The sequence below is a fragment of the Oncorhynchus masou genome, chromosome 18 (genome assembly GCF_036934945.1).
Source record: "Oncorhynchus masou masou isolate Uvic2021 chromosome 18, UVic_Omas_1.1, whole genome shotgun sequence".
Lineage (NCBI taxonomy): Eukaryota > Metazoa > Chordata > Actinopteri > Salmoniformes > Salmonidae > Oncorhynchus > Oncorhynchus masou.
The window spans coordinates 15288974-15298866 of record NC_088229.1 but is presented as its reverse complement, the minus strand read 5'-3'; positions in this window follow the sequence as shown (position 1 = coordinate 15298866).

Sequence of the window (9893 nt, the reverse complement as noted above, 5' to 3'; positions counted from 1 at the left end):
AGAATCTCATGATAACAATGTCATTTATAGATACAGATGTTACAAGACTTGTAAACTAAGGAATCTCATGATAACATAATGTCATTTATAGATACAGATATTACAAGACTTGTAAACATAATGTCATTTATAGATACAGATGTTACAAGACTTGTACACTAAGGAATCTCATGATAACATAATGTAATTTATAGATACAGATGTTACAAGACTTGTAAACTAAGGAATCTCATGATAACATAATGTAATTTATAGATACAGATGTTACAAGACTTGTACACTAAGGAATCTCATGATAACATAATGTCATTTATAGATACAGATGTTACAAGACTTGTAAACTAAGTCTCATGATAACAATGTCATTTATAGATACAGATGTTACAAGACTTGTAAACTAAGGAACCTCATGATAACATAATGTCATTTATAGATACAGATGTTACATGAAACTAAGGAATCTCATATAACATAATGTCATTTATAGATACAGATGTTACAAGACTTGTACACTAAGGAATCTCATGATAACAATGTCATTTATAGATACAGATGTTACAAGACTTGTAAACTAAGGAATCTCATGATAACATAATGTCATTTATAGATACAGATGTTACAAGACTTGTAAACTAAGGAATCTCATGATAACATAATGTCATTTATAGATACAGATGTTACAAGACTTGTACACTAAGGAATCTCATGATAACAATGTCATTTATAGATACAGATGTTACAAGACTTGTAAACTAAGGAATCTCATGATAACATAATGTCATTTATAGATACAGATGTTACAAGACTTGTAAACTAAGGAATCTCATTAACATAATGTCATTTATAGATACAGATATACAAGACTTGTACACTAAGGAATCTCATGATAACATAATGTAATTTATAGATACAGATGTTACAAGACTTGTACACTAAGGAATCTCATGATAACATAATGTCATTTATAGATACAGATGTTACAAGACTTGTAAACTAAGGAATCTCATGATAACAATGTCATTTATAGATACAGATGTTACAAGACTTGTAAACTAAGGAATCTCATGATAACATAATGTCATTTATAGATACAGATGTTACAAGACTTGTAAACTAAGGAATCTCATGATAACATAATGTCATTTATAGATACAGATGTTACAAGACTTGTACACTAAGGAATCTCATGATAACATAATGTAATTTATAGATATAGATGTTACAAGACTTGTACACTAAGGAATCTCATGATAACATAATGTCATTTATAGATACAGATGTTACCAGACTTGTACACTAAGGAATCTCATGATAACATAATGTCATTTATAGATACAGATGTTACCAGACTTGTACACTAAGGAATCTCATGATAACATAATGTCATTTATAGATACAGATGTTACCAGACTTGTACACTAAGGAATCTCATGATAACATAATGTCATTTATAGATACAGATGTTACCAGACTTGATGGAAGGTTTGCCAGGAAAATATTATTAGTACTGGTTTAATAACACTATATTTTTCATGATTTTCATCCAATACTCAACTTTAGTTATATCGTAATGAAGTTATGTTCTGGTTTATTTTAAGTTAATGACATTTGATAAGAAGAGAATACTAAAGCTAGGTCATTTAAAGGGGCAATCTGCCATTGTTGTTGTTTGAACTGCAGATTGCCCCCTTTAAGGAAGAATAAGGTGCTAGGGACACTTTTTGCTTGGTATATTTGTAATTTGCTCTAGTTGCACCTGTTTTTTTTGCAGTAAGAGATGTTTTTGGGGCTACATTGCTATTTTATTTTTACACTTGGATACTCCTTATTAATTCTGTCTGTTATTATCATAATCATTAACATAGTGTTTTGTTTACTCTTTTATTTTTCTTTCTCTGATTTTCTTTCTAAAAGTAAATGTAATCTCTCACAACTATCTGATAAGGTTTGAAATGTTAGTCCAATAGGTAGAGATATTGATTCTACTGTATAGGACATCACTGTGTTCCTTCACACAGAGGTGTAGCTGTATTGAAAGTGTGACATCTGTCACATATACAGTCCCTTCAGAAAGTATTCACACCCCTTGACTTATTCCACATTTTGTTGTGTTACAGTCTGGATTCAACATGGATTAAATATATGTTTTCTCTCACCCATTTACACACAATATGCCATAACGAAAATGTGAAAACATGCTTTTCTTTGCACATTAAAAAAAAAATATATATAAAATAAAATACAGAAATGCACTGTAATTCAACTGTGATGGACATCATTGATAATTGAAGGCTGTGCTTCAGAGGTTTTGGAGTACCCCTCTTCGTCTCTACACCCTTTCAGCTCTACCTCTAGTGTAATCTAGTACTACATCTCTATTAGCTACTGTGGGTGGGTGAATTTGACATCCTGGTATGTACACCCAAAGTTGCGTAGCACTGAGATCTATCCTTTTTGTTGACGTCATTTTAGATTTCTGTCTACTGTGAGCTATATGAGTGTATGCTGTAACTTCCTTCCAGGATACCTACCTACTCTCATTGCTGTACGCCTCCAGTGGTTTGCTGGTGTGTATGATGTTTTGTTTGTGGAGGTCATCTTAACTATTTAAAAAATGTATATTCTTTGGTATTTATATATAGGGTCATTAAGCGTGTAGATTCGTTTCTGTAATAATAATTAAAAAAACAGATCTGTATCAATTGTGTCTAATGTGCCTGTTTTGTTTGATGGAAGAGAAATATTCAAACATTTTGGGTTGCTTCCTTCAGGGTATGACATTTCTGATACTAATTTGCTAATCACGTCTCATCTTCTTTTCTGAATATCTATCTCTATCTCCTTACTCTCTCTTCCATTCTCTCACTCACTCACTCACTCACTCCCTCTCTTCTCTGACCTCAGACGACATTCTGCGTTCTTATCTTACCCTCCTGCCCCTCTTTACCTGCACCTCTGTCCTTCCCCAACTCCCCCTCTCCTTCCTCTCCTCTCCTCTGCTCCCTCCAGCTCATGTCTGGGGTGACGGTAGCTAATTATAAAATCAATGATGCCGGGCTGCCTAGTTTACAGCCTGCTCTAAAACCTTAACTGGGAAATCAGTGGTGGATTGATGTCTCCCTCACTCTTTATCTGTTTTAATTAGAAATGTAAAAGATATGAAGAGCCAGAGGCATCTTACTAGGATTCGTCTCAAATGGCACTTAGTTTCCTATATAGTGCACTACATTTAATCAGAGCTCTGGTTAAAAGCAGGGCACTATACAGGGGAATTGGTGCCATTTGGGATACAGACATAGGCTTTATGACCTCTGCCAGGCAGGCTGCCTGCCCCCCAGCTCTCTTTGCCTCTCACCCAAATCACTTTTTTTCTTCCACTTTATTTCTTGTTTAATTCTCCACCCCCCTTTTTTCTTCCCTGATCCTTCCTAGTCTACCTTCCTCACTCGCCCTTGTCTGTGGTATATTCTCTCGTCTTTCTTACTTTCTCTATTACCCTTTTAAGAGCAGCTCTCTCTATCATTCCACTCTCTCTCCCGTCCTCCCTGTTCATGCTTGTCTCTTCCTATAGTGGAGGTTTGAAATTGATGATAACTGTTGAGGGTGAAAAACCCTCATTCTTATCTAGCTAGCTAAAGTTCTGCTGCATCTAAAGTAAATCTGGCTACATCACAATGATGAAAAAAATAAGTTTGTCAGACTAATTATTTGCCTCCTTTTGAAATGTCATCGTATTTGGTGCGACGTTGATTATAAACTCAGCAAAAAAAGAAACGTCCTCACTGTCATCTGCATTTATTTTCAGAAAACTTCATGTGTAAATATTTGCATGAACATAAGATTCAACAACTGAGACATAAACTGAATAAGTTCCACTGTCTTGTGACAAACAGAAATGGAATAATGTGTCCCTGAACAAAGGGGGGGGGGGTCAAAATCGAAAGTAAGAGTCAGAATCTGGTGTGGCCACCAGCTGCATTAAGTACTGCAGTGTATCTCCTCCTCACGGTCTACACCAGATTTGCCAGTTCTTATTGTGAGATGTTACCCCACTCTTCCACCAAGGCGCCTGCAAGTTCCCGGACATTTCTAGGGGGAATGGCCCTAGCCCTCACCCTCCGATCCAACAGGTCCCAGACGTGCTCAATGGGATTGCGATCCGGGCTCTTCGCTGGCCATGGTAGAGCACTGACATTCCTGTCTTGCAGGAAATAACCCACAGAACGAGCAGTCTGGCTGGTGGCATTGTCATGCTGGAGGGTCATGTCAGGATGAGTCTGCAGGAAGGGTACCACATGAGGGAGGAGGATGTCTCCCCTGTAATGCATCTACACTTCGGTCCGCAGGTAGTATAACTTTTCATTACATTTCGTTATAGTACAACGGTTTGATTTGTCTAATCTTAGCAATTTCTTCTTAGCTAGCTACATAGCCGTCTTTGTATCAAAGATAATTGCATAATTATCGTATTTCGTCGTCCTAACGTATCTGCCCAGCAGCTAGCTAAGCAGCTAGCTAACATCCACTGTCCACCAGCACTGTAGAAACTATTACACTCAACTGAACGACTTCGATTAGCGTAGTGTCAGCTAGCTACATAGTTGTCTTCGCTGTCTTCGTATCCAAGATAATTGTGTAGTTTAGAGTGTGTAGACTTAGAGTGATTATCTTAATTTACCAAGGTTAGCTAGCCAGCTATTTGTCGTCCTTAACGTAGGAGATGCTGCTAGCTAGCTAGCCAACAGCTAGCCAACCTCTACCGAATTGAACTTCAACTACCCGGTCAACATTCCGCGTCGCTCCACAGGTAGTATCACATTTTCATTTCACTTCATTACAGTACAACGGTTTGATTTGTTTGATCGTAGCTAGCCAGCTACATAGCCGTCTTTGTATCTAAGACAATTGTGTAGTCTAGAGCGATTTTCTAGGTTAGCTGGCCAGCTATTGTCGTTCTTTAACGTAGCTAGCCAGCTGCCCCGAATAGCAGCACTGTAGAAACTATTACAGTACAACGGTTTGATTTGTTTGATCGTTAGCTAGCTACATAGCCGTCTTTGTATCTAAGACAATTGTGTAGCCTAGAGCGATTTTCTAGGTTAGCTAGCCAGCTATTGTCGTTCTTTTAAGGTAACGTAACGCAATCAACCTGCTAGCTAGCCAGCTAGCCCCCGAATAGCAGCACTGTAGAAACTATTACACTCGACGGAACGACTTGATTAGTGTAGTGTCAACATCGCAGCCACTACCAGCTAGCCTACTCCAGCAGTACTGTATCATTTCAATCATTTTAGTCAATAAGATTCTTGCTACGTAAGCTTAACTTTCTGAACATTCGAGACGTGTAGTCCACTTGTCATTCCAATCTCCTTTGCATTAGCGTAGCCTCTTCTGTAGCCTGTCAACTATGTGTCTATCTATCCCTGTTCTCTCCTCTCTGCACAGACCATACAAACGCTCCACACCGCGTGGCCGCGGCCACCCTAATCTGGTGGTCCCAGCGCGCACGATCCACGTGGAGTTCCAGGTCTCCGGTAGCCTCTGGAACTGCCGATCTGCGGCCAACAAGGCAGAGTTCATCTCAGCCTACGCCTCCCTCCAGTCCCTCGACTTCTTGGCACTGACGGAAACATGGATCACCACAGATAACACTGCTACTCCTACTGCTCTCTCTTCGTCCGCCCACGTGTTCTCGCACACCCCGAGAGCTTCTGGTCAGCGGGGTGGTGGCACCGGGATCCTCATCTCTCCCAAGTGGTCATTCTCTCTCTCTCCCCTTACCCATCTGTCTATCGCCTCCTTTGAATTCCATGCTGTCACAGTTACCAGCCCTTTCAAGCTTAACATCCTTATCATTTATCGCCCTGCAGGTTTCCTCGGAGAGTTCATCATTGAGCTTGATGCCTTGATAAGCTCCTTTCCTGAGGACGGCTCACCTCTCACAGTCCTGGGCGACTTTAACCTCCCCACGTCTACCTTTGACTCATTCCTCTCTGCCTCCTTCTTTCCACTCCTCTCCTCTTTTGACCTCACCCTCTCACCTTCCCCCTACTCACAAGGCAGGCAATGCTGAGATGCTGTTCTTCCACTAACCTCATTGCAACTCCCTCAAGTCTCCGACCACTACCTTGTATCCTTTTCCCTCTCGCTCTCATCCAACACTTCCCACACTGCCCCTACTCGGATGGTATCGCGCCGTCCCAACCTTCGCTCTCTCTCCCCCGCTACTCTCTCCTATTCCATCCTATCATCTCTTCCCTCTGCTCATACCTTCTCCAACCTATCTCCTGATTCTGCCTCCTCAACCCTCCTCTCTTCCCTTTCTGCATCCTTTGACTCTCTATGTCCCCTATCCTCCAGGCCGGCTCGGTCCTCCCCTCCCGCTCCGTGGCTCGATGACTCATGCGAGCTCACAGAACAGAGCTCCGGGCAGCCGAGCGGAAATGGAGGAAAACCCCTCCCTGCGGACCTGGCATCCTTTCACACATTTTCCTCCTCTGTCTCTGCTGCTAAAGCCACTTTCTACCACTCTAAATTCCAAGCATCTGCCTCTAACCCTAGGAAGCTCTTTGCCACCTTCTCCTCCCTCCTGAATCCTCCTCCCCCTCCCCCTCCTCCCTCTCTGCAGATGACTTCGTCAACCATTTTGAAAAGAAGGTCGACGACATCCGATCCTCGTTTGCTAAGTCAAACGACACCGCTGGCTCTGCTCACACTGCCCTACCCTGTGCTCTGACCTCTTTCTCCCCTCTCTCTCCAGATGAAATCTCGCTTCTTGTGACGGCCGGCCGCCCAACAACCTGCCCGCTTGACCCTATCCCCTCCTCTCTTCTCCAGACCATTTCCGGAGACCTTCTCCCTTACCTCACCTCGCTCATCAACTCATCCCTGACCGCTGGCTACGTCCCTTCCGTCTTCAAGAGAGCGAGAGTTGCACCCCTTCTGAAAAAACCTACACTCAATCCCTCCGATGTCAACAACTACAGACCAGTATCCCTTCTTTCTTTTCTCTCCAAAACTCTTGAAAGTGCCGTCCTTGGCCAGCTCTCCCGCTATCTCTCTCAGAATGACCTTCTTGATCCAAATCAGTCAGGTTTCAAGACTAGTCATTCAACTGAGACTGCTCTTCTCTGTATCACGGAGGCGCTCCGCACTGCTAAAGCTAACTCTCTCTCCTCTGCTCTCATCCTTCTAGACCTATCGGCTGCCTTCGATACTGTGAACCATCAGATCCTCCTCTCCACCCTCTCCGAGTTGGGCATCTCCGACGCTTGGATTGCGTCCTACCTGACAGGTCGCTCCTACCAGGTGGCGTGGCGAGAATCTGTCTCCTCGCCACGCGCTTGGTGTCCCCAGGGCTCTGTTCTAGGCCCTCTCCTATTCTCGCTATACACCAAGTCACTTGGCTCTGTCATAACCTCACATGGTCTCTCCTATCATTGCTATGCAGACGACACACAATTAATCTTCTCCTTTCCCCTTCTGATGACCAGGTGGCGAATCGCATCTCTGCATGTCTGGCAGACATATCAGTGTGGATGACGGATCACCACCTCAAGCTGAACCTCGGCAAGACGGAGCTGCTCTTCCTCCCGGGGAAGGACTGCCCGTTCCATGATCTCGCCATCACGGTTGACAACTCCATTGTGTCCTCCTCCCAGAGCGCTAAGAACCTTGGCGTGATCCTGGACAACACCCTGTCGTTCTCAACCAACATCATGGCGGTGGCCCGTTCCTGTAGGTTCATGCTCTACAACATCCGCAGAGTACGACCCTGCCTCACACAGGAAGCGGCGCAGGTCCTAATCCAGGCACTTGTCATCTCCCGTCTGGATTACTGCAACTCGCTGTTGGCTGGGCTCCCTGCCTGTGCCATTAAACCCCTACAACTCATCCAGAACGCCGCAGCCCGTCTGGTGTTCAACCTTCCCAAGTTCTCTCAGTCACCCCGCTCCTCCGCTCTCTCCACTGGCTTCCAGTTGAAGCTCGCATCCGCTACAAGACCATAGTGCTTGCCTACGGAGCTGTGAGGGGAACGGCACCGCAGTACCTCCAGGCTCTGATCAGGCCCTACACCCAAGCAAGGGCACTGCGTTCATCCACCTCTGGCCTGCTCGCCTCCCTACCATTGAGGAAGTACAGTTCCCGCTCAGCCCAGTCAAAACTGTTCGCTGCTCTGGCCCCCCAATGGTGGAACAAACTCCCTCACGACGCCAGGACAGCGGAGTCAATCACCACCTTCCGGAGACACCTGAAACCCCACCTCTTCAAGGAATACCTAGGATAGGATAAGTAATCCTTCTTTAATGATTTAGATGCACTATTGTAAAGTGGCTGTTCCACTGGATGTCAGAAGGTGATTCACCAATTTGTAAGTCGCTCTGGATAAGAGCGTCTGCTAAATGACTTAAATGTAAATGTAAATGTAAATGCACAGCTTTGAGATTGCCTGCAATGACAACAAGTTCAGTCCGATGATGCTGTGACACACTGCCCCAGACCATGACGGACCCTTGGTGGGTTTGTGCCCATAGACAATGTTGTTGCCGGTGATGTCTGGTGAGGACCTGCCTTACAACAGGCCTACAAGCCCTCAGTCCAGCCTCTCTCAGCCTATTGCGGACAGTCTGAGCACAGATGGAGGGATTGTGCGCTCCTGGTGTAACTCGGGCAGTTGTTGTTGCCATCCTGTACCTGTACCGCAGGTGTGATGTTCGGATGATCAGCTGTCCGTTCTCTCTCCCTGTAGCATTGTCTTAGGCGTATCACAGTACAGGCATTGCAATTTATTGCCCTGGCCACATCTGCAGTCCTCATGCCTCCTTGCAGCATGCCTAAGGCACGTTCACTCAGATTAGCAGGGACCCTGGGCATCTTTCTTTTGGTGTTTTTCAGAGTCAGTAGAAAGGCCTGTTTAGTGTCCTAAGTTTTCATAACTGACCTTAATTGCCTATCGTCGTGAGCTGTTAGTGTCTTAACGACCATTCCACAGGTGCATGTTCATTAATTGTTTATGGTTCATTGAACAAGCATGGAAAGTTATTTGGATGTTTATAAATGATCTTTGAAAGACATGGTCCTGAAAAAGTGTATATTCTCCTAAATAAGTATTTTAAGCCTTGAGACAATTGAGACATGGATTGTGTATGTGTACCAATCAGAGGGTGAAGGGGCAAGGCAAAATATTTAAGTGCCTTTGAACGGGGTATGGTAGTAGATGCCAGGCGCACCGGTTTGAGTTTGTAAAGAACTGCAACGCTGCTGGGTTTTTAACGCTCAACAGTTTCCTGTGTGTTTCAAGAATAGTCCACCACCCAAAGGACACCCAGCCAACTTGACACAACTGTGGGAATAATTGGAGTCAACATGGGCCAGCATCCCTGTGGAACTCTACACGACCATGTCTGTGTCAATTACTGATTTCACCTGCATTGCTACACTTTACACTTCAAAGTAAATCTCAGCTCTGTTAAATAAAAGTACACTCAATAATTTTTTTTTTTAACATAGTGATCAAGAAATAACATTAAAACAGAGGAATATGCCTGTGTTCTGTGATTGTTTGGTGTGATGTTGATGGAATATTCTCCTAACCCTCAGAAAATTGGACACATGAATGTTCTTGCAACGATACCATGAAATGTGTCTACAACATTACTATATTGTTGATAGAATATTCTTCTAACCCTCAGACAACTGGACACTGGAATTTTCTTGCAACGTTCCAATAAAACATGTCTAGAACATTAATATGGAAGATTCTGAGAACATGGTAATCACATTCTGGGTAAATTGTGTTTGACATTAAGGGAATGGTATCTTGGAAACAGTCCTTGCACATCAATGGCACATTCCTATGAAAACATTAGACTCTTAAAGGGAAACATTTGTTG